This window comes from Rhinoderma darwinii, chromosome 2 (assembly GCF_050947455.1).
Source record: "Rhinoderma darwinii isolate aRhiDar2 chromosome 2, aRhiDar2.hap1, whole genome shotgun sequence".
Classification (NCBI taxonomy): Eukaryota; Metazoa; Chordata; class Amphibia; order Anura; family Rhinodermatidae; genus Rhinoderma; species Rhinoderma darwinii.
In genome coordinates, this window is record NC_134688.1 from 464,387,962 (window position 1) to 464,413,401 (window position 25,440).

General features: G+C 44.8%; 1 protein-coding gene across 1 annotated transcript in view; it reads left to right on the forward strand.

Moving 5' to 3' along the window:
* Window positions 1-4,237: 4,237 nt before the first annotated feature.
* The window catches only part of DYRK1A (dual specificity tyrosine phosphorylation regulated kinase 1A), an 82,419-nt gene continuing 61,216 nt past the window's right edge, over window positions 4,238-25,440 (forward strand). Inside the window, exon 1 of the mRNA XM_075854606.1 lies at window positions 4,238-4,701. The gene's annotated coding sequence lies outside the window, so the exon portion shown is untranslated. The remainder of the gene's footprint in view (window positions 4,702-25,440) is intronic.

A 25,440-nucleotide genomic window follows, 5' to 3' on the forward strand; every position in this document is an offset into this window, starting at 1 on the left:
CCTCACTGTGAGGACTGTGAATCTATGGAATAGTCACTGCAGGAGCCGTCACAGCAGGGACAGTAGATGGCTTTACAAAAGGCAAAGATAATTTCCTAGGACAAAAAAGTATTAGCTCCTATGTGTAGAAATTTGTCCCTTCCTTTTTCCCGTCCCTTGGTTGAACTTGATGGACATGTGTCTTTTTTCAGCCTTACTAACTATGTAAAAACACAAATAAATAAAATGTATTTTAATAACATACTAAAAGCAATAACATATAAATTATTTTTTTTTCGTGACACCTTCCCTTTAACAGAGACAAGTGACGCCGGCAGTTCTCTAGATGTTCCTCTTGGTTCTTTTGTGACCTCCTGGATGAGTCGTTGATGCGATCTTGGTGACATTTTGGTTGGCCGGACACTCCTGGGAAGATTCACCACTGTTTCAAGTTTTCTCCATTTGTGGATAATGGCACTCACTGGGGTTCGCTGGAGTCCCAGAGCCTCAGCAATAGCTTTGTAACCCTTTCCAGACTGGTAGATTTCAGGGGCTTTGTTTGGCATAAGTATTTGAATCTCTTTAGAACGTGGCTTCATGTGCTGCTTTTTGAGAACTTCTAGTCGGCTTCACATTGTCAGACAGGTTCTATATAAGTAATTTAGATTTCACAGATCTGCCAGCAATCATGGCTTCCGTTTGCATTACCATTGATTTCAATGGTATTTTTTCTCTTTCAGTTGGTATGTTTGCCTCCGTTCCGCTAGGTTTCCGTTTATTCACTGAAATAATAGCGTAGTCGACTACGCCATTGTTTACATGAAAGAGACAGAAACCTAGCGTAACGGTGCCACACGGCTCCATTAGCCAGGCAAAGACCAAAAGAGTGTCCTCTTGGCCTCTTTCGGGCTGGTATACATCAGTACACATTCTTTTTGAAGGACAAAATAGCGCATTAGAATACACTTTTCCATCCCGCAAATAAAAAATATACCGCACAGTATGTTTTTTTTAACGTGGTGGCCTATGTGACGGATGTCACTGTATGGCCTCCATTAAACGTAAGCGTGGGAATCTCCAGTGATGGAACTGTCCATCTATGGACGGGTAGTGTTTGCAGTCCCCGGCCAGAGTATCATATATGGAAAGTGACGTCAGGAGCTTCCCCGGGCACAGCTCTTCAGGTAGCGTTCTACCCGGTGGGTCTGGGTGACTTATCCCACTGTATACTTAATGTAAGTATCTCTCTCGGCGGCTTGTCCCTCCTCAAGGCCACCGGCGTCTTCTATTGTCCTCCACTCGCGTCCTCAGTGCGCTCCGGCTGCCTCTTAAAGGGCCAGCGTTTGTGAAATTCAAAAGTGACTCAACCAATTCCTTTTACCCCCAGGACTATTAAAGGCACCTCCCCTATCCACCTGGTGCCTGAGTAACATTGGATCAACCTTATTGTATCCTGCGAAGGTTCCTGTGTGCACCTGTATCCAGTCTGCTATTGTTACCTGTTGTCAGTCGGTATCCAGTCATCTGCCCTGCCTGTATTAAGCCCGCTATTGCTCCCTTTTGCAGCCTGTATCCAGTCTGCTATTGCTGCTCGTTGTCTGCCAATATCGTTATCTGCTGTCGGACGGTGTCCAGTAAGCTGCCAGTGTCCATCTACCCACTACTTGCATGTGTCTAGATATCCACTATCCACCCGTGACCAGTGATCTGCTATCAGCTTCTAAGGTACCATCTGCAACTACCTGTTTATTGTCTGTTTGGCCAGCAGCTACTCTGCCGGGACCACCTCAAGAGGTAGCGACCTGGTAGCCTCCCCGCAGTGATGACCAGATCCGTGTATAGGGGTTAAAGGGTTAAGACCGGGGAGCCTACTTAGATAATGCCCTTAGAGGTGGTCATAAACCAAACCCATGGAGTAGCCCATGGGTCCGCAAACCGCTAGTCGTAAAACACTTAAACAGTGGGATACGTCGCAGCCTTTGTCGGAGGTATACGTCGGGAGTACTTGACGAATACCTCCAACGGAAGGAAGAAACGCAATGTGAACTAGGTCTAACAACTTAAAGAGGCTCTGTCACCAGATTTTGCAACCCCTATCTGCTATTGCAGCAGATCGGCGCTGCAATGTAGATTACAGTAACGTTTTTATTTTTAAAAAACGAGCATTTTTGGCCAAGTTATGACCATTTTTGTAGTTATGCAAATGAGGCTTGCAAAAGTCCAAGTGGGTGTGTTTAAAAGTAAAAGTCCAACTGGGCGTGTATTATGTGCGTACATCGGGGCGTTTTTACTATTTTTACTAGCTGGGCGTTGTGATGATTAGTATCATCCACTTCTCTTCAGAACGCCCAGCTTCTGCCAGATCACGCTGAGACGTCACTCACAGGTCCTGCATCGTGTCAGACGAGCGAGGACACATCGGCACCAGAGGCTACAGTTGATTCTGCAGCAGCATCGGCGTTAGCAGGTAAGTCGATGTAGCTACTTACCTGCAAACGCTGATGCTGCTGCAGAATCAACTGTAGCTTCTGGTGCCGATGTGTCCTCGCTCGTCTGACACGATGCAGGACCTGTGAGTGACGTCACAGATCTGCACTGCCAGAAGCTGGGCGTTCTGAAGAGAAGTGGATGATACTAATCATCAGAGCGCCCAGCTAGTAAAAGTAGTAAACACGCCCCGATGTACGCACATAATACACGCCCACTTGGACTTTTACTTTTAAACACGCCCACTTGGACTTTTGCAAGCCTCATTTGCATAAATACAAAAATGGTCATAACTTGGCCAAAAATGCTCGTTTTTTAAAAATAAAAACGTTACTGTAATCTACATTGTAGCGCCGATCTGCTGCAATAGCAGATAGGGGTTGCAAAATCTGGTGACAGAGCCTCTTTAACATTATTTACCCGCAGGGTCAAAAAAAATAAAATAAGAATTTGTTATTTGGTCAGCTTAGATTCCCAAAAAAAGTCGTATGTATAGCTCGCATCGCTCCATCGACGGAAAAATAAAAATGTTATGGCTCTCAGAATATGGGGACACGAAATGCTTTCCTTGTAAAAGTGGAAAAACAACATAAAACTATATAAACGGGGTATTGCCGGAATCGTATTGATCCTCAGAATAAAGTTAACATGTCATTTGTATTGCACGGTGAACGCCCTAAAAACAAAACTATAAACGTAGTCGACTCCGGTATTCATCCCGTCAAAACCCTTGCACAACGGAGACAAACTGAAACCATTGGCACCGGATCCATCACGATTGAAACCAATGGTGATGGAAACGGAAACCTTTGGTTTCAGTTTGTCAGTCAGCGCTCCGTTTCTGACCGAAAGCTCTGACGGAACGGAGCCCTGAGGCAGATGTGAACGAAGCCTTAGGGCCTGTTCACATCAACGTTCGCTTTCCGTTCCGGGGTTCCGTCTGAGGTTTCCGTCGGGTGAACCCCACAACGGAAAGTGAAACTGAAACCACAGCTTCCGTTTGTCACCATTGATATGAATGGTGACGGAGACATCGCTAATGGTTTCCGTTCGTCACCATTCCAGCAGGTTTCCGTTTTAACGACGGAATCAATAGCGGAGTCGACTGCGCTATTGATTCTGTCTGAAAAACTTTCAGTCGCGGGGTTCACCCGACGGAAACCTCCGACGGAACAGAAAGCAAACGGTGATGTGAACAGACCCTAACTGATATCATTTACTGTAGACTTGATAATATCTCTTTAACATATAATGCCACACAACCATACTATCTCTTATACAGGGTGGCACGAAAACCCTTTGTGGATGCACTCGCCTATAGATGTAGTTGTGTCGCTATTGCTCCCGACCACGCCGCCCTAAGTATCTAATAAACACAATATTTACATAACTCGATTTATGAGCTTGCGAGTTCACGCCCCAGCCGTTTTTTTTTCCCATCTCTCGCTGTCCCCGCCCCTCCGTCATGTGACCCTCCCTCATCGTCACTACCCTGACCACAGCAGCAGCGGCGCCACCTCCTCGATCTGCTTACGTCATCGCGCATCCGGGGGACTTTGCGCTGATTGACAGTCTCCATAGCAACACGTTCATCTCGCCGCCATTTTGTCGGTCTTTTTTTTTTTTTTTTTTTAAACCGATTTGTTCCCGCCCGAATAAATAACGAAACCTGTGTGAGGAAAAAAAAAAAAAATAAATAAACGATAACGTGAATAAATTATTCGTGACTAAATATTAAAAACGATTGAGAAGTGGGCGCGGGAAATCTCACGACGATGCTGATAATGATGAAGGAGGAGGAGGTTGTTGTTGTCACGGTGTCAGAATCCGGTGGTGGTGGGTGTCGTCGGTGTATGAGGGGGCGGTAGTGGCTTCCCTCTCCTCCTCCCATTCCCTCCTCCTCCATTGCTCCGCAGCTTTGGAAACGCGCGCCATTTTGTGACTCCCCCCTCCCTTCCTTCTCCCTCCATCCTGTATACGGCCGGGACCCGAGGAACAACCGCCGCCTCCTCCCTCAGCAGTGGCAGCAGCAGTAGACTGTGTGGCATCCGTTACACCGGGATATGAGCGGTAGTGGCGGCAGCAGGCGGGGAGAGCTGGGGATGCTGAGCGGGCTGGCTGTGTGAGGAGACCGGCTCATCATCACCGTCATCGCCGCCTTTCAGGCCCCGGGCACCGCCGTGTCTTTGCTCGATGTGACTGGAGAGCTGTGGCGAGCAGCGGAGGAGGACACGGGTAAGGACGGAGGAGCCCCCCGTATAACTGCACACAGGGGTCTCCATCGCCCCCTCCTCTCATTTCTGCTGCTGACATTTCGTCTCTACATTTGTTTAAGGTGCCGCCAAGGCAACCACCGGCCTCGGGAGGGGGAGCTTCTTATGTGGGGGGCATCCTGCCCTGGCAGGGTTATGAATAGTGGGGGCAGTGGGTGTGGTGAGAAGCCCCCCATGTTGTCTGTATATAGATGAAGCCCCTCTGTGTAGATGTCCGCAGGTTGTTTTTTTTTTATCTTGTGTTTTTTCTCATTATTTGTTGCTGGTTGATTTGCTCTTCACGTTTATTTTGTGTCTTTTTCTCTTCTTTTTTTATTCCTTGCCGCCCGTGATTCAGCCTGGTGACAGCGCTGTCATTTGCTCTGACTGGCTCCGATCACATGTGGTTGGATGTATAGGATTCAGGCTGACGTGTAGGGGTTGTCATGATGACCTGTAATGTATGTATGTGATGGTTGTTTACATCCTGGAGGATGATGAGTGTGATCCCTGCAGACAGTGCGGGATGGTTTTGGCTGCTGGTGGTGGTTGTTGTTGCCCGGTAGGTGTCTGTAATTTTGTCATTTCCATTCACGTGCAGGACTGCAACTACAACCCCCAGTATGTTATGCCGGATGTATTTAGAAAGCCAGGACATGCTGGGGGTTATAGTTACGCAGCGGCAGGGAGTCACGTGTTGCAGTCAACAACTCCTATCCTGCTGAAGGCTCGTAGGCCATGCTGGGAGTTGTAGTATCAAGGGCCCAACATTTTAATTTTTTTTTAATGTTTTTGAAGTTATTTGGGTTGTGTTTTATACATGTCGTACAATTGTCTTAAAGGGATTGTCCAGAAAAAAAATAACCTAATGACTGTATAATGAGAAGTTATGCAACTTTCCATTTCAATTCATAGTTTTATATTCGGAGACTGGAAGCGTGTTTTCCCACTAAAACAAAGCAGGATGGTGGTTGATCGCCGGGACCCCCATTGGTCACGAGAACAGGGGTCCCGATTTCCCTTTTTGAACAGATCGGCAGTCTCACGTGCGCGCTGACGCTCCATTCATTCTCTATGGGGCTGACGGAGGTATCCGAGCACTGTACTAGGTTATCTCAGTCCGTCCCATAGCGATTGCATGCATGACGACCGATCCGTTCAAAGAGGAGACTGGTGATCGGTGGGACCCCCCGGTGATTTATGGTGGGATAACCCCCTTTAAAGCTGGCGCTGACTTATTACTTTTTATATTACGATGTATCATCTGGTCAAATCCTCTTAAACACAGCTGCCCAAATTTCTATCCGGTCCTGGATTCCTGCTTTTTGAAGCACTTATCTACACTGATACATTGTAACAGACCCTCCGCTGTGAGCAGCACTCGGTCAAGATGGTTTGAGCCTCGGAATGTAAACCATGTAACCCATCCAATGACTAATAAGTAGCGATCTTGAGAACTGTAGGGAGTTGAAATGCAAAGTACATTAGGAAGTTGTGGAATTGAAAGGTTCGGGCTCTGTTCACACCTCGACTGAGGATTCTGTTCATTATTAAAGCCACGAACACGTTTCATATCCAAACGGCACCGAACGCACCCCATTTACTGCCGTCCGTTGGAATTCTGTCAAGGGCTCTGCTATTTTGACAGTAATGATAGCGTTGCAGGCAGGCTTGCCTTGCTGTCAATAGTGACAGGAATGATAACCGAGCCCCTGGAGCAGATGTGAACATAGCCAGAAGACCCCTGTCAAGCCAAGTGGGGGCTCCACGCATTAAGAAGGGGGATGATACCTGGGCTTCACGAGACTGGATAAACCCCTATAAAAAGTTTGTCGTAAGGGTCAGAATATAAAATTTGTTTCGGGATACTTTTTTATTCATTTGTAGAAAGTTTATTGTATGACACTGAATGATATCATTTCCCAGCCCGGTGCTTCTTATACCCTATGTGGACAGGGCCGGAGACTCTTATAACTTTGGGTTATCGTTCTGTATCGATAAGGGCAGGACGAATCTCATTAGCGATGTTGCCAGGACTCCTGCAAACTATAATGGCACCTAACTTTTTTTTATTTTTTTGTACGTTTTTGAATTCACATGTGGCAGTTTTGTTGCTGAAAATTTCTGCCACTGAAAATCGATTTCCATTCGTGTGAATGAGGCTTCCTGAAATCCACCATGCACCTGTTGCAAAAACCACCCCATTCAGATGTACGGAACAGATAAGTCGTAGAAATTTTCTGCAACTAATCTGGCGCCTGTCTATTTACCCTAAAGGTCTATGTAGGTTCTCGTGTCCTAATATCTTCAGTGTAGGAAATGATGTTAAAGGGGTTGTCCAGGTTTGGGGGGGGGGGGGCAGTTTTTGATACTGATGACCTGTCTACAGGATAAGGCATCAGCATCTGATCGGTGGGGGTCCGACACCTGGATCCTGCACTGATCAGCTGTTTCGACTTCCTCCAGGTATCGGAAGCTCTGCAGTGGGTAATGCTGGAACAGCTGATTAGTGGATCCCCACCAATCATATACTGATGACCTATCCTGTAGATAGGTCATCAGTATGAAAAACTGCCCCCCCCCCCAAACTGGACCAGCCCTTTAACCTTCAGCACGCTGTTGTGGAACTACATTTCCCAGAATGCTCTGACAGCCTTTGCCTGGAATAATAAACCCTTTGGCTGTCGGTGCATGCTGGGAGTTGTAGTTTCTTAACAGCGGGAGTGCCGAAGGTTTCTGACCCTTGCTCTATCCTCTGATTGTAATCCATTTTTCTTCCCCAATATCTGAGCGCCCGATCTGAGGAAACTTTCCGATGGATTATTAGAAGCAGTTACCTAAATATTGGTGTGAGTGGATCTGGGGGCTGGCAATGTACTTAGAAATTGGCTACTGGGACCAAACTTTGAGTTGTTTTTCTCTGATGACTATTACCAGGTCTCTAAAATCTAAATCTCCAAAACTTTACAGCAGAGGTCCCCAACTTTTCAATAAGGGCGAAGATATTGCGCCATACCAAGTTATATCCCCTACCCCGGACTCTGGTATCTCTCTCCCGGGATTGTGTTCTGTCCGGGACTTGCGGCCGAAATACGTTCCGTCCTTTACGGACCGAACATGCTCGTGTGAACCCAGCCTTATAGTGCATCCAGATATTATTGGACATCTCTTGTATCACCCGCTCATGCTTACGTGTTGGTTTGCATGGCGTCTCCTGAGAAGTTAGAGCTTGGTATATTGTTTGCTCAGCAAACACAAAGCTCATTGACAAAGCATGTAACCATCCCATCAGAGGGGTAAGTTATGGGGAAGAACATCTTGGATATGTTCGTTTATTCGGTAAGGAGCTGTTACAGTTGAAAGTTGGGACGTATCGTGCACATTTCTAAAGTTTTAGGGTATGTGCACACAACGTGTTTTCGACCGTTTTTCGGGCTGTAAACGTCCCGAAAAAACGGAAGCACCACGTCACCTGGTGACAAGGTTTCTTTAAAGGAGTTCTCCCGTAATCCTTATTTATCACCGATCCAGAGGATTGGTGATAAATATCTGATTGGTGGGGGTCCGACCACTGGGACCCCCACCGATCACGAGTATGGGCTTACCTTGCCATTTTAGGAGCGGTAGAGCGCACTCTCGGCCACCGCTCCATTCATTTCTATGGGGCTGCCGAACGCTATCTTCGGCAGCCCCATAGAAATGAATGGAGAGGTGGGAGTTGTAGTTTTTTTTAAAATAACTGGAGACTACGGCTGTAGTACATATTGAAAAAAGTCCATCACTATATGTAGTACTTCTTCTCCCTTCCGGGCATCATCCGGTACACCCATTAGGAAGGTGCGTGAATCACTAATTTGAATTTGAAGTGGAAAAGTTTCTTCAGTATTTCTGGACATGTATTGTTTCTTTAATCCCAGTTCTATGAGTGACCAGGAGACCGTCCTAGGCCTGATTGGCTTTTTAACTGTCTGCGAACCCCGGCTCTCACCTCTCCTGGTGGAGGGGTGCAAATTTTTATCCAGAACTGCATTTACACCACTTTTCTTGTGAGCTCTAAGGCCTAGTGCATACAACCACAGTGATTTTGCGGTCTGCAAAACCACGGATCTGTTGCAATCCATTGGACTTGGTTCATCCGAGTGTCATTAGTATTACGGGATCCGCAAAAAAAAATGTGCAGGAACGGTCATGCACGATGGGCGAGTCTGTGCCGCAAATGCGAACCATAAAATGACGTGTCCTGAATTTTTGTGGCCCAGATTCACAGCCCCCACACAGATCCGGTTGTTTCATTGAGCCATGGATATGTATGGGTCCGTGTGCTATCAGCAAAATTGCGGATCGCGCATGGACATAAAACCACGGTCGTATGCATTGGGTCTAACTTCACATCCTCAAGCATCCCTTGCTGGTTGGTGAAGTGTCTGGACATAGGATTCCTTGCTTTTGCTTTTGGTCATTTTAAGGCTATGTTCACACGCTAAGTCAAAAACGTCTGAAAATACGGAGCTGTTTTTAAGGGAAAACGGCTCCTGATTTTCAGACGTTTTTTAAGCCACTTGCGTTTTTTGCGGCCGTTTTTGGAGCTTTTTTTCAATAGCCTATGAAAAACGGCTCCAAAAACGTCGAAAGAAGTGACCTGCACTTTTTCACTGCCGTTTTTTTTAAAAAACGGCATATCGGAACAGAAAGTTTTTCCAATTGAAATCAAAGGGCAGATGTTTGGAGGCGTTCTGCATCCGATTTTTCGGCCGTTTACGCCCCGAAAATAGGCCGTGTGAACATACCCTAAGAGTTGAAGTATTTACACCAAGACGGGACATTGACAGGGAGCCCATGTGTCTGGAGTTTGGCACATAAAATAGTAGCCTATAAAAATCACATTATAGTTTTTTATTTGAATTTGACATTTTTTCTTTTTGTAGTAATTTAGTTTTATGGCAGTGATCTATGTTTGGGGTTGTAGCTCCCCTGCACGTATAACAAGCGGCCTGTTGTGTGTATAAGGCATCAGAGCTCTGACCCCGTATAAATGATATCACAAAGTGCTCCAAGAATTAGGCTATGTTCACACGCTTAACAAAAAACTTCTGAAAATACGGAGCTGTTTCCAAGGGTAAACCGCTCCTGATTTTCAGCCGTTTTTAAATCAAACTAGCGTTTTTGCAGCGTTTTTTTTTTTACACCTGTTTTTGGAGCTGTTTTACTATTGTGTCCACGAAATACGGCTCAAGGAGTGACATGCCCTTCTTTTTACAGGGCATCCTTTTTACGCGATGTTATTTGAAAATGAGGCGTAAAATAACGTCCCGACGGAACTGAACGACCATATTTCTCATTGAAATCAATGGGCAGATGTTTGTAGGCATTCTGCTCCCGATTTTTTTTCAGCCGTTATCCGGGACGTTGACAGCCCGAAAAATGGCTGAAAAGAGCCCCTGAGAGAATCAGTACAAAATATACACGTGTCTAGAGGTAACTGGATCCTAAAGCTTACAGCACTTGGTCCTGGTTTACACCAAGCACTGTACAGTAGTCCGGAGCCTGACATGTAGTACATATAGGAGCGCGGCCGTGCTGTTCGCTATAAACCAGCCCAATTGTGAATGCAGCTGTAGAGAAGTGAGTGTAATATGAGGTAACTCAAGATCCGTAGTGGAGAAGTGATGGATAGATAATCCTTTTCTTACTGGTCCATCCTGTCATACAAATTTGCTCTATGCATCAACATCCTGGAAAACTTGTACTTATTGACAATCCGAGCTGCAGTGTAAAGCATGAGGGAAGGCCAGAGCAGCAGTCTGAAGGATTTCATACTACTTGAGCTGAAGAAAGCTGGCTGTATTCAGGTTTATAACTTAAATAAAACAAACCTGATGAAGTAATACACAATTACTTGTATAATGATATGGAAATTGTACAGGTGTCCTCACTCTCTGCTGCTGGTCCTATGGATATACCTTGTGCTGCTGTGCCGGGTGATTACAGCATTCGAAAGCAACCTTTTCTTAGATTATGGCCCACGTTTATCAATATATTTGCATAATTCTTTGTATTTCACTCAAATAGTATTGAATCTGCTTTGACATTTTATTAAAGGGGTTGTCCAGCCACGGTACTATTTTTCATACTGGTGACCTATCCACAGGATAGGTCATCAGTATATGATCGGTGGTAGTCTGACACCCACGCCGATCGGCTGCGTCCGGACGCAGGGTGTTATGCAGATGGACCCCCACCGATCATATACTGATGACCTATCCTGTGGTTTCTTCAATATTTTTTTTTGCAACTGTATCTGCATCCTCTGGACACCGATACCATTGAACTCAGGGGATAAACATTAATTCAATGGTGTAGCATTCAAATAGGGGGTGTGGCCTAAATGGTTCATTAATTGTACTCCAGGTTACATGTTCAATTAATCGCGATTTTGATTTGGGTTCTAATCGCCCAGCCCTATAGAAAAGTACCAATGTTTTTGCAAGTGACAAAGTTAATAGCAGCGATGCATGTCGTGACACATTTATCAGAGGGGATACTTCAACTCTTAGGGTATGTTCACACGGCCTATTTTCGGCCTTTTTTTCGTGTCGTTAAAGCCCAAAAAACGGCTGAAAAATTGGAAGCGATTGAGCGTTTTTCGTGGCATTTTTTTTACGTGTAAAAAAACAGCTGCGAGAGAAGTGCAGGACACTTCTTGGAACATTTTTGGAGCCGTTTTTCATTGACTCTATTGAAGCGCTCCAAAAACGGCCGTAAACAACGCTGCGTAAATCGTGAGTGGCTTAAAAAACTTCTGAAAGTCAGGAGCTGTTTAACCTTGAAAACATCTGAAAATACGGAGCTGTTTTCGAGTTTGCGTGTGAACATACCCTTAAAACGAAAGGTTCACCATGGTGTCCATACCTTCAGATAATCAGCATGTTTCCGGAGTTCCCAGCTCGATCTCCTCCATCCTACCCACCCACTCATTGAAGGTTGGAGGTTCTGTTGACTTACAATGGAGTGGAATCAATAATTTGGCCACTGTGATCATCTGAGTAACCAGGTCATTGGAATTGGGGCGGAACTTGTCTGATGGGATCCAGAGGAGCATCAGAGGGGCGTTAAGGAGGAACTCTAATGATGTGACCTTTTGTATATCATCAGACACCATATCACTTTAGAGTTTGATTAAAGGGCAATCCCACCAAATGTGAGATGTTACCAACTTGGGATTTCCATCTCCAACACTTGTTGGATAGGATTAAGTTATTTTTATACAAAAAAATCAGGTGTTCTGTACCATCTGGTTACGACTTTAAAAGAATTCTCGTGGATCTTCACCCCTCTAGAGAAGCCATGAATTTGTTTCTAAATAAAGGAAATCTCTTCCAGTTCCTTTTCCCAGGCTAGTAGAAAGCTAAGTTTGGCAGGAGGTCCTTCCAAAATCAAACCAGAATATATCTTGGAGAGTAGGCCTTTAGGGAGAGTAGGCCTTTAGGGAGAGTAGGCCTTTAGGGAGAGTAGGCCTTTAGGGAGAGTAGGCCTTTAGGGAGAGTAGGCCTTTAGGGAGAGTAGGCCTTTAGGGAGAGTAGGCCTTTAGGGAGAGTAGGCCTTTAGGGAGAGTAGGCCTTTAGGGAGAGTAGGCCTTTAGGGAGAGTAGGCCTTTAGGGAGAGTAGGCCTTTAGGGAGAGTAGGCCTTTAGGGAGAGTAGGCCTTTAGGGAGAGTAGGCCTTTAGGGAGAGTAGGCCTTTAGGGAGAGTAGGCCTTTAGGGAGAGTAGGCCTTTAGGGAGAGTAGGCCTTAACAGGTATGTTTCTAGCCAGGTGGGTTCTGGGATGTTGGGAAACTTCTTTAGAAAGAAATGAAGCCCAGGGGATGCAAGAAAGGAAGGTTGGAAGGTGTATTTCCAGGAAGAAGAGACTGCAAGGTAGGGATCTGACCTACACCAAGAGCTTCCGCAATAGTATAGTCCTTTAACCCCTTCCCGACATTTGCCGTATCCATACACTAAAGTCGGGTAGGGGGAAGTATGGAACGGGCTCACGGAGTGAACCCGCTCCATACGATGCTGGTGTCGGCTGTTTGTTACAGCCGACACTTTAGAGTAACGAGCAGCATTTAAATCGTTAGAAATAGGGGGTGACCCGCTCTAACAGCTCATCGCGCCCCCCACAACGCAATCGCAGGGGAGGGGAGATGGTTGCTATGGCTGCCTGGGGGCCTAATGCTAAAGCCCTCTGGCAGGGCTTAATAGTTGCCTGTCAGAATCACGATCTACTGCAATACATTAGTATCTAACGATCGCTGGTTGAAGTCCCCTAGGGGGACTAATAAAAAAAAGTAAAAATTAGTTCGTTTTTTTTTTTTTAAATTTGTAAACAAATTCAAAGTAAAAAAAAAAAACGCTGCATCCGTAAAAGTCTGAACTATTACAATATATCATTATTTAACCCGCACGGTGAACGCCGTAAAAAAAACAAAAAACTGTAATCACCAGAATCTCAATTTTTTTGGTCACCTCATCTCCCACAAAAAATGAAATAAAAAGTGATCAAAACATTGCATGTACCCCAAAATGGTATCATTAAAATCTACAGCTTATCCCGCAAAAAATAAGCCCTCATATCACTTTATCGACGGAAAAATAAAAAAGTTATGGCGCTCGGAATTTGGCGACACAAAATACATTCTTTTTTTTACACTTTTTGGTTTTTACTTGTAAAATATAGAAAAAAACTATATATATTTGGTATCGCCGTAATTGTTTTGACCCACAGAATAAAGTTAACATGTTGTTTTAATTGCACAGTGAATTCTGTAAAAAAACGGCGCGCAAAAAACCATGGGGGAATCGCTGTTTTTTTCATTTTTTACCCCACAAATATTTTTTTTCCCGTTTTTCGTAGTACATTATACGGCAAAATAAATGGTGCTCCGAAAAACTACAACTCGTCCCGCAAAAATCAAGCCCTCATAGGACTATATAGACGGAAAAATAAAGAAGTTATGGTTTTTGGAAGGTGGGGAGGAAAAAAACGAAAATGCAAATCTGAAAAAGGGCTGCGGCGGGAAGGGGTTAAAGAGGACCAGAAAGCTTCATGGTTACATGTGCAGCTAGTGAGTGTAGGGAGTAGGTGGCGCGGTGTAAGGATTTTGGTCGTCGGAGCACAATCGTGAAAGAACTTCCGAAATACTAAAATGGTACCTTTGACCGTGGGGCTTGTTGAATTGGTAGGACTTGTTTTTAGAGAGGGACACCATAGCTGGGCTTGTAAATCCCGAGAGAGTAAGTCTCTCAGCTTCCAAGGCCGGAGATGAATCTTTGGGTTTATTTAAGGAAATCCATCTGCTAAGATGCATGGCCTTATAATGGGTCAGAGTGTCTGGGGGGGTCCGTGTCGCTAGAGTGGGGTTTGAGAATCAAATGTCTGTGCGCTAATCAGGGTTTTCTAGAATTCCAGAGAAATCTAGAAAAAAGGCACTTGATGGAGTATAAAGTGTTGGGCAAGTAAAAGGGGACAGTTTGGAGCGTTTACAATATTTGAGGAAGGATGTAAGTGTCTAGATACATATTTTTTTTTTTCTCCCTATCCAGGATAGAAACGGGGATATGCAGAAAATTCAGTTGGGTTTTAACTTTTGTGTAGCAGGGGGGACGAAGTTTGTGGCATAAAGTTGAGGGCTTTCTAGTAAGCTTTGATGCCCAGGTATTTAATGCTATGCTGTGGCCATTGGAACGGAGCGAGGTGTTGTAAGGCATGCATATCTGTTGGGGGCGCAGAAACATTAAGAACTTCAAATTTGGAATAATTTTTTCATTTGACACACCCCCAAAAGAGTCAAAGGTTTGTAATATTGTTGGCAATGCTTATTCAGGCTTTGTGACCAGCAGTAAGAGGTCCTCTGCAAGAGCTGCTGGTTTATGAGTATGGCTTCCCAGTGGTAGACCCAGAATGTCATTGGTTTGTATCATTTTCTGGATAAGTGTCTCCAAAGTGGGAATGAACAAGGACGGGAAAAGGGGGCAGCCCTGTCGTGTACCGGTCCTAACGCCAAATGTAGGTGTAGTGTATAGAGAAAACCGCAGAAATACATTTAGCACCGCCACTTTTAATTAAAAAAATTATCTTTATTCCATATCACAATTAAACCAACTACATTCAATAAAAAACTGTGGACCATGTAAATAAACTTACAGCACAAGGGAGGAATTCTATAACCAGTATAAGGGGTTAGATGGAGAAAACGCTCCAATGTTGCAAAATCATATAAAATGCCAGTGCAATAAATCCCAAAAATAATCCACATTACTATAGTAGCACAATATGTATACGTCCTATAGGACGCGCAGACCCCTGACCAATCACTTCGTCAGGGAGACGCGCTCAGTTTTCTGGAGTTTCCCTTTAGGTTAGGGCTTCAGGGGGCCTGCGAGACCTGATAAAATGCTTCTCTGAGATTTTGTGTGTTGATATTTTGCAGCAGAATAGTGGGATGAAAGTAACATGTAGATGTGACTGCAAACGACCGCGGCGCTTATGGTCACGAAAATCACAGCAAAAATGACTCCTGTTTACACCCTTATATTATGGAGCGTTAATAGTATGAGATTTACTGCAGCAGAGTAGCAGTAAGATTAGTTTGACAACATACAATGGGGCAGATTTACTAATACTGTATACATTTTAGAAAGCGTAAATTTGGACCAGGCAGTTAGAAAATGTGCAAAATTATTAATTTGGTGCATCACGCTAGACGCTTTTCTCTCCCTTATACCACCTATTAGTTAGATCAGTGCACGGCGGCACATTTTAAGCGACGCCCCTTTCCACAAGAACACGCCCCCTGCCATGCCACTCCCTTTGTCAAGCGTGAAAACTATTAATGTGGCACACAGCATGTACCCCAAAATTCTGGCGCATTTTCAATAGTAAATCTGCCTCAGACTTGGAGTACAATTTGACTTTAAAACTACCCTTCTAGTATATGGCACTGCTGGCATGAATTCTCTGCCCAGTCTAAAGTGGTGATGGAGGGTAAACATGGTAGACAGAAGCTCTCACATTGGAAACTTGCTTTTATCCTAATCCTTTACGTAGCAGTCCTCTTATATACCGGCATCGTATGGGGGAGGGGCAGGAAGTTGATGGTGGTCTGTGGCCCATCTTTGATTGCAGTACATGGCAGATTTACTTGCTCTGAGTAGAAAGCAGTTTATAGTTTACACCAATGCCATCTTCTAACCAGGAATATTTACCATGGTATTTTCCTTTTTTGTAAGTTTGCTGTACGGGGTAAATCGTACAAGAGTTTTCTGGGTTAATGTAAATAATGCAGGACTGTATTTAGACTCTGGGTGGAAACAATGAATGTTTCTATTTACTGGCAGCAAGCAGAGTAGAGTTTATTAAGCTGGCCATACACTTGAGATGCCATCTGAACTAGGGATGCACGATGCATCGAAACTTCGATACTGTTATTTCATGTATTTCGATACTTCGCTGTGCCGCCACACAGCTAAGTATAGTAACACGTGACTGTATGAGAGCGGGGCTGCGGCTGTGTGATACAGCCACTGCCCCGCTCCTGAGTCCTGACATTAAGTGCGCACGCGGTCAGCATGAGGTTATGCGGCCAGCGCTGCACTAATGAGCGCTGGCACCGAAGACCGAATATGGCGGGCACACTGCAAAACACCCCTATGTTCTGTCTTCAGAGCCTGCGCCACCGCTCATTAGTGCAGCGCCGGCCGCATCACCTCATGCTGACCGCACGCGCACTTAATGTCAGGAGCCGGGCAATGGCTGTAGTACACATCCGCAGCCCCGCTCTATAACGGCGGAGATCAGATAAACCTCTCATCTCCACCGCTATTCTCCTGAATGCTGCGATCAAAGCTGACCGCAGCATTGAAGAGGGAGTGAGAAGGGGGGGATGCCCCTTGAATGGACATACCATATATGGGCAGACAGCCCAGGGTCCATTGAAGGACCCCAGGGCTGTCTGACCATATTTCCTGTTGTTGGGGCATACTGAGGTACGTCCTAACAACTGCCTGTCTACTATCCGTACACAGGCTAATGTACTGGCATATAGATCTATGCCTGTGTACTATCAGTATATAGATATATGCCTGTGTACTATCAGTATATAGATGTATGCCTGTGTACTATCAGTATATAGATATATGCCTGTGTACTATCAGTATATAGATATATGCCTGTGTACTATCAGTATATAGATATAGGCCTGTGTGCTATCAGTATATAGATATATGCCTGTGTACTATCAGTGTATATAGATATATGCCTGTGTACTATCAGTGTATATAGATATATGCCTGTGTACTATCAGTATATAGATATATGCCTGTGTACTATCAGTATATAGATATATGCCTGTGTACTATCAGTATATAGATGTATGCCTGTGTGCTATCAGTATATAGATATATGCCTGTGTACTATCAGTATATAGATATATGCCTGTGTACTATCAGTATATAGATATATGCCTGTGTACTATCAGTATATAGATATATGCCTGTGTACTATCAGTATATAGATATATGCCTGTGTGCTATCAGTATATAGATATATGCCTGTGTACTATCAGTATATAGATATATGCCTGTGTACTATCAGTGTATATAGATATATGCCTGTGTACTATCAGTATATAGATATATGCCTGTGTACTATCAGTATATAGATATATGCCTGTGTACTATCAGTATATAGATATATGCCTGTGTACTATCAGTATATAGATATATGCCTGTGTACTATCAGTATATAGATATATGCCTGTGTGCTATCAGTATATAGATGTATGCCTGTGTGCTATCAGTATATAGATATATGCCTGTGTACTATCAGTGTATATAGATATATGCCTGTGTACTATCAGTGTATATAGATATATGCCTGTGTACTATCAGTATATAGATATATGCCTGTGTACTATCAGTATATAGATATATGCCTGTGTACTATCAGTATATAGATATATGCCTGTGTGCTATCAGTATATAGATATATGCCTGTGTACTATCAGTATATAGATATATGCCTGTATACTATCAGTATATAGATATGTCAGTACATTAAAGTTTAAAAATAAAGTAAAAACATAAAGTAATGTTAAATTTTAAAAAAAATCCACATACGCCTTTTTTACAATAATCAAAAATAAGTCTCAATATATAAAACATACACTCGTATTGGCGCGGCCGTAATAACCTGCACAACTATTTTTTTGCGTCATTTATGATGTGTACGCTGTAAAAAAAATAAAAACTGCTTTCTATCACTTCTTGTGAGGCACGAGGTGCGATGATGAATTTCACCTCCATGTGCCTCACATTAATAGTAATTAACCCCATCATGTACCTTACACATTAACCCATTATGACTGAGAAACATGATGGGGTTAATTACTATTAATGTGAGGCACAGTCAAAATTCATCATCACACCTCGCGCCTCACATTAGAAAACGGAAGAACTTTTTTGTAATTTTTTTTATTACTGTTGGCAAAGTATCGTTTTGGTATCGAAATCGCAATACTACACGAAGTATCGGTATCTAAGTCCAAATTCTGGTATCGTGACATCCCTAATCTGAACCCATCGATCTGGTGTATATGGGACCTCTCAACTGTCCACAGATGGCAGATGCGGGGAGGGCACGGACGATTGGATATGTGACGCACACTAACTGGTTCTTTATTTCAGGGGGTTCTCCACTTTGGACAATCCCTACTTGTTAGTCACTTGATAATAAGCTGATCACAAAGAGTCCTCCTACAGGGACCCCCAGCGATCAGCTGTAATCGGTTGGGAAAACTTGGCAGTAAGTGTTCAATTTTCCTGCAGCACCGCCACAGGGGAAATGAAGCATTACACAGTGTCCATTCATAGCAATGTGAATGACGTTCTATGTAACCGCTCTCCACTCTGGCCTAGAGATGAGGATCCTGAAGATAGGACCCCTCTACTAACTCTGAATTCCCTAAAAGGGTGCATGAATATGGGTTTTCTTAATTGGACAACCCATGTAACTGTTGGCCTTGTGGATATCCAGTAAGGTCCTGTTCACATCAGTGTTGCCCTTCCATTGAGGGGTTCCATCTGAGGTTTCCGTCAACAGAACTCGGTCACAACGGTGACCAACGGAAACCATTAACAATGTTTCTGTCACCATTGAGATCAATGGTGAGGGAAACGGATGCTACGGTTTCCGTCTGCCTTTCAGTTGAGGGGTTAATCTGACGGAAACCTCCGACGGAACCCCTCAACGGAAGGGCAGCGCTGATGTGAACAGGCCTTTACATTCATCTGTATCGTCCATATGGTTGCAGTGTTAGTAAACAGTGACCCAAGCTCACCCCGAGTTCATCACTCAGGGCGGCATTGTAAAAGTGACTATAATCCTGCCAGACCAACGTTGTCAGCAGACGCAGCTTACTTTACACCAGCCCTGCGTGGCTGCCGGATCATGGACTCCATAACCTGAGGTCTTGGGTTAGAGTTCTATTATCCACGATTTCATACGGATAAAACCTCTGTGTGTCATTGAAGTGGTCTCCAACTGCGGATGTGAGGGCATTCTGGGAGTTGTAGTTTTGCAACAGTTGGAGACTTGCTGCTATTTTCGACTTCATTCATTCTGACTTTGTAATTCTTTCAGTATCTGATATCATTCTTCTATGTACCAGTTTCTGCTTAGCTGTTGAATTCTACAACTTTTTGCACCTCTGTATGTGAAAGTGTCTAATTCAGTAGAAACTGTGCCTTGTCTGTCTCGTGTTCTTGGAGAAATTGGTTTGATGAATAGTGATATTGACTGGGTGTAAACAAACTTCTGTGTACTGTTCTTGTACTTTCCGCTCCAAACCCGCTTTTACTAAGAAGCAGAATGATGTAAATGATAGGATTGTACGGTTGTTCATATTTGGGGAGGCTTGCGGCGTGCATTTACTTTTTTATGAATCTATTGTCTATATTGAATTGACGTTACTAAACCATAAAAGTAATTTGTGGAGGACTTTTAGCCCTTATGCACACGACAGGGTTTCCCGGCCGTTCAAAAACGTCCGTCACGCGGCTGCAGTAGGAATAATAGACTCCAAACGGGGCTATTCACACGACCGTTTTTGTTTTTTTTGACGGCCCGGGAAACAGGACCCTGAACAGACAGACGGAAACCAGAGGTTTCCGCTTCCATCACTGTTGATTTCAATTGACGGATCCGGTGCCCGTTTTGTCTTTTGTTGTGCGCTGGACTCGTCGTTTTGCCGGAAGCAATAGCGTAGTTGACTACGACCTCTGGTTTCCGTCTGTAATTTTGTGTCCAGGGTCCCGTTCTGACGGAAAGCTCCGACAGAATGTCAGAACGGGACCCCAATGCAGATGTGAACAAAGCCTTAGTGAAACATTGACCCTTAGGCAGAGCTTAATAGGAGGACAAAGATGGCAGACCTGGGGGACTAAATTAGGCCCCCGGGCTGCCATGACAACTAATGGCACCCCGCAAACTCGTCGCGGGGTAGACTATTGGACGTCGGAGGGGGCCGTTCCCACTTTTTAATGGCTTAGATGCCGCGGTTGCTTCTGACCATGGCATCTAGGGGGTTAAATGAGCAGGTTCCCACTCGTTGCAGTGAAGTGTCGGCTGTGATATACAGCCGACGCTCAACTTATGCAGTGGTCTCCGACTGTGAGCCCGCTCCATTCTTTAGCCCCCGGCCTTCGCCCTATATATGCGGCAGGTGTCGGGAAGGGGTTAGTCATTGTATAATGACAATTCTGCAACTTCTAAGGCCCCATGCACACGACCGTAAAAACTCCCGTAATTACGGGCCCATAGACTTCTATTGGCCACGGGTACCTCCCCGTATGCTTACAGGAAGGTGCCCTTGCCGTTGAAAAATATAGAACATGTCCTATTTCAGGCCGTAATTACGCGGAAGTCTATGGGGCTCCCATAATTACGGGTGACTGTGTGTGTGCATAATTACGGGAGCGTTGCTAGCCGACCTCAATAAATAGTCACTGTCCAGGGTGCTGAAAGAGTTAAACGATCGGCAGTAACTTTCAGCACCAGGAACAGTGGCTACCAATCACAATATAGATAAAGCTGTAAAAAAAAAAAAAAGACGTTCATACTTACCCAGAACTCCCTGCTTCTTCCTCCAGTCCGGACTCCCGGGATGACGTTTCAGCACATGTGACCACTGCAGCCAATCACAGGCTTCAGCGGTCACGCGGACTGCCGCGTCATCCAGCGAGGTCGGGATGGATGTCAAGAGAGGGACGCGTCACCAAGACAACGGCCGAGTAAGTATGAATTTCTTTTACTTTTATTTCAGAAAGGGCTGCCCCTTCTCTCTATCCTGCACTGTTTTTTTTTGCTTGCTATCAACAAATCAGAACATTCTTGTTTTTAGCCGGAGACTGATAACCTGTGCAGGCCGAAGACTTCTCACAGCTGAGGGTTTGCTACAATTGTATCCAGTCCAGACAATGGTCTATAATCTAAAGAGCTCGGTCTTTAGGCTGACACATTTTGCCGCACTGACACATTGTGCCAAAAATCAGTAAAGGAGAGAAATTTTGTGCTGCTGATTTTATTTTAATTTTTTAAATGGGAATCTGACACCAGCACAGACTTGACTCTACAAGGCCTCATGCACACGACCGTGCCCGTAATCACGATCCGTGATTATGGGTACGGACGGCTGCGGACAGTCATCCGCATTTGCGGACTGTACTCCCATTACAAAGTATGGGAGCGCGGTCCGTAAAATAAAAACATGTCCTATATTTTACGGAAGGTTTATTCGCCCTGGACACCAAGGTGTCCGTCGGCCATATAAATTAATGGGACCGTAATTACGGATGAAATCTATGGTCTATGGTCATGGCCTTAGAGACACGTCAGTGTTGGGCGTTGCACCCTCATTTTTTGCACCGATTTACTATATGTAAATAAATGTGAGCTCCTGCCTGATTGGCTGAAAGGCATCATGTGACCACAAGACTTTAGTACTTGATGGCTGTGATAGCTCCAACCACCAATGTCTTTATGGAGCTCCTTATAAATGCTCTGACTTAGAGGGGTTCTCTCTTCAGACATCGCTTGGATACCCAATGACTGACTCTTGGCGGTCCGCTGCTTTGCTTCTTCGGCCTTTTTTGGTTGTCGCATGGCTGGCCAATGTAGTTCATGATGATGGGCTCTCCCTTTAAGCTATAGCAACCCCTTCAATTTCTAAGATAATTCCTGTAACTGGAGGGTTTGGTCTCGGGAAGGTGAATGGGTAAATGATGTAATGACCGGACGACGTCCGTTTCTCAGATTATATTTCTCTATAATGTCTGCAGGGTGAAGCTCCGTGTTGGTTAATGCAGCTTTCGTTGGAGACTGTACATAGTAGTAATCTTTGTGTATGTACCAGTGGCATCCTGATCTTGCGTTGCCATGGAAACCTACACCGCTTTCCCGGCCGCTCTACGTCTTCTCAGTATATGTGAGCAATTTGCAGCAACAAGGGAACGTTTTCTTGTTTGGAGTGATGGGGAGAGGAATTTTAGTAGGAGTGCACCCCCCCTTTCTGTTCGCCCCCTTTTTTTCGGGACACGTCTTACAGCGCCTCTGTCTTGCAGGTTTTGCACAAGTATTTTTCAATGTAAGTGTATTCTGTGATGGATTTTACATTGTGATCTTCCTAAGACCTCATTCAATAAAGGGAACACTGATTGGAACTCCAAAAAAAGGGACAGGTGCTCTTTAAATAATTTTTTGGACAAAACCTTATCCCCCCTACACGGAGTATTTTGGGGGAGGAATATCTGCCTCAAAATTCCATTTGGAACTTTGAGGCAGATATTCCTCTCCCTGCACGCCGATTTTCGCGGCAATTATCGCGCCGTTTTTCGCCCGCGGCCATTGAGCGCCGCGGGCATAAAACAGCGAGATATACGCTTTCTCCTGCCTCCCATTGAAGTCAATGGGAGGTCAGAGGCGGAAGCGCCCGAAGATAGGGCATGTCGCTTCTTTTTCCCGCGAGGCAGTTTTACTTCTCGCGGGGAAAAAGACGCCGACGCCTCCCATTGAAATCAATGGGAGGCGTTCTCGGGCCGTTTCTGCCGAGTTTTGCGACGCGGTTTCCGCGTCAAAAAACTCGGCAAAATACCCCGTGTGAACATAGCCTTAGGCCCTGTTCACACGGAGTTTTTTGCAGGAGGAAAATTCCTCCTGTAAAAACTGACCCTGGAGGTTTTCATGTTTGACGTGGTTTTTGACGTGGTTTTTGAGGCGGTTTTCCAGGCGGTTTTTGCCGAGGTTTTCACACGCATGAGGCTGGGTTCACACAACCATGTTACGTACATAATGTACGGAACGTATTTCAGCCGGAAGACCCGGATCGAAGACAGTGCAGGGAGCCGGGCTCCTAGCATCATAGTGATGTACGACGCTAGGAGTCCCTGCCTCTGCGTGGAACTACTGTCCCGTACTGTAATCATGATTACAGTACGGGACAGTCGTCCTGCAGCGAGGCAGGGACTCCTAGCGTCGTACATCACTATGATGCTAGGAGCCCGGCTCCCTGCACTGTCTTCGGTCTGGGTCTTCCGGCTGAAATACGTTCCGTACATTACGGACGTAACATGGTCGTGTGAACCCAGCCTGACATCCTTCTGTCAACGGATCTGTCACCATTGAAATGAATGGTGATGCAAACGGAACTTACTTCACACTTGCCTTTCCGTTGAGGGGTTCCCCTGACTGAAAGCACCGACGGAACCCCTCAGCAGAAACCACGCTGATGTGAACAGGCCCACATTAAAAAAAACATTGTTTTCTCTTTGCATCATCATTGACTTCAATGCTGATGGATCCGTTGCTAATGGGATTCCCTACACTGCGGTATTGGTTCAGTCGACACGACAGAACCCTTTGCACAACGGGGACAAACAGAAACCATTAGCAACGGATCTGTCACCACTTCACACTTGCCTTTCCGTTGAGGGGTTCCCCTGACTGAAAGCACCGACGGAACCCCTCAGCGGAAACCACGCTGATGTGAACAGGCCCACATTAAAAAATAAAAGTATACTTACTTCTTGAATCAATTTCCCAACATCAATGTCCATTCGGTGGTACACCTCTGCTGTCGTCATTTCTGTTCCTGAAATGTTAAAAAAAAATAAAAAAGAGATGACATACATGAACAACTGCATAACAAAATTAAAAAATTAAAAATAAAAAAATCTAAAAAAAAAATCTAAAAAAAAAATCTAAAAAAAAAATTTTAAAAAAAAATTCTAAAAAAAAAAATGCACAGCTCCATACATGTATAGCATGTATGGAACATAGGAGCAATTGCACTTACTTGTATTCGATTTGGATGCAGGACTTCGGTTTTCTGTATCCCTGAGTTCTGTCCACGATGTTTTTCAGGCTCCACGAGCAGACAGGAAATGACAGCCCCTTGCTGGGCTGGACTAGCAGCAGGAGACGACTCCTGCAAAACACTCGGCAATATACTCGTCAGAAAACACCTCACTAGTTCGAGGTGTTTTTTGACGTGTCCCCATTGCTTTCAATGCGGTTTTGGACGCGGAAACCGCATCAAGAAGGGTCATGTCCCTTCTTTTTGCCGCGAGGCGTTTTTTTTACTCGCGGTAAAAAACCGCCTCCGTCTCCCATTGAAATCAATGGGAGTCATTTTGGGTCGTTTTTGGCGCTTTTTCCGACGCGTTTTCCGCGTCAAAAAACGTGTCAAAAAACTCCGTGTGAACAGGGCCTTACTCTGCCAGATAAAAAAATAAATAAATAGAGACGTCCACGGGGGAGGAGATTTATTATAGGGGTTTTCCAACACACATGTATCCCCCTATCCATAGGATAAGTGATACATGTGTGATCGCTGGGGGTCCAACCGATGGGACCCCCCGTGATGAGAACGGGGGACCGAAAATCCCCCCAAAGTACTCCATGAGATTGGAGCGCATGCTTGATCAATGCTCCATTAATTTCTATAGGACTCCAGAGAACGGTCTCCGACCGCTTCATAGCTATGGGGGGGGGGGGGGAGGGCATTATACTGTGTGGAGGGCAGATATAAGGGAATTATACTGTGGGAACAGCTATGGGGCATTATACTGTGTGGGGGCAGTGTCGGGGAGTATATTATACACTGGTATACAGCAGGCTCAGGGAATCAATTTTAATTCAACGGCGTAGCATGCGAATAGGGGGCGTGGCATGTAAAAGGGGTGTGGCCTAAATAGTTCAGTAATCGTACTCGAGGTTATATATTCAATTAATTGTGATTTTGATTTCGGTCATAATTGCCCAGCCCTAGTTGTGTGGTGAATTTGTGGTTTAGAGGTGGTAAATGTATTATAGGTGTGATTAAAATCCTGACGTGAAGTGCGCCAGCCACGAGGCGGCAAAAGAGAAAAGTTTCTAATATATCCGACCAGTTACGCCAAATCTATCACGTCTCTCCTGCCGCTTTCACCAAGTGGTAAATTCATGCACCATTCATCACTATTCCTAATTCTCCCCACTGTTTGGTGTAAGGCTCAGTTCACATCTCGTTCAGTGCACACGTTTGTGGTATATGACGACGTATACGTTCTTAAAGTTACAGAAACGTATTCATTTCTAACACACGCTTACGTTTTTTGCAGTATAGATCGTATACGTTTTTATACATTTGTG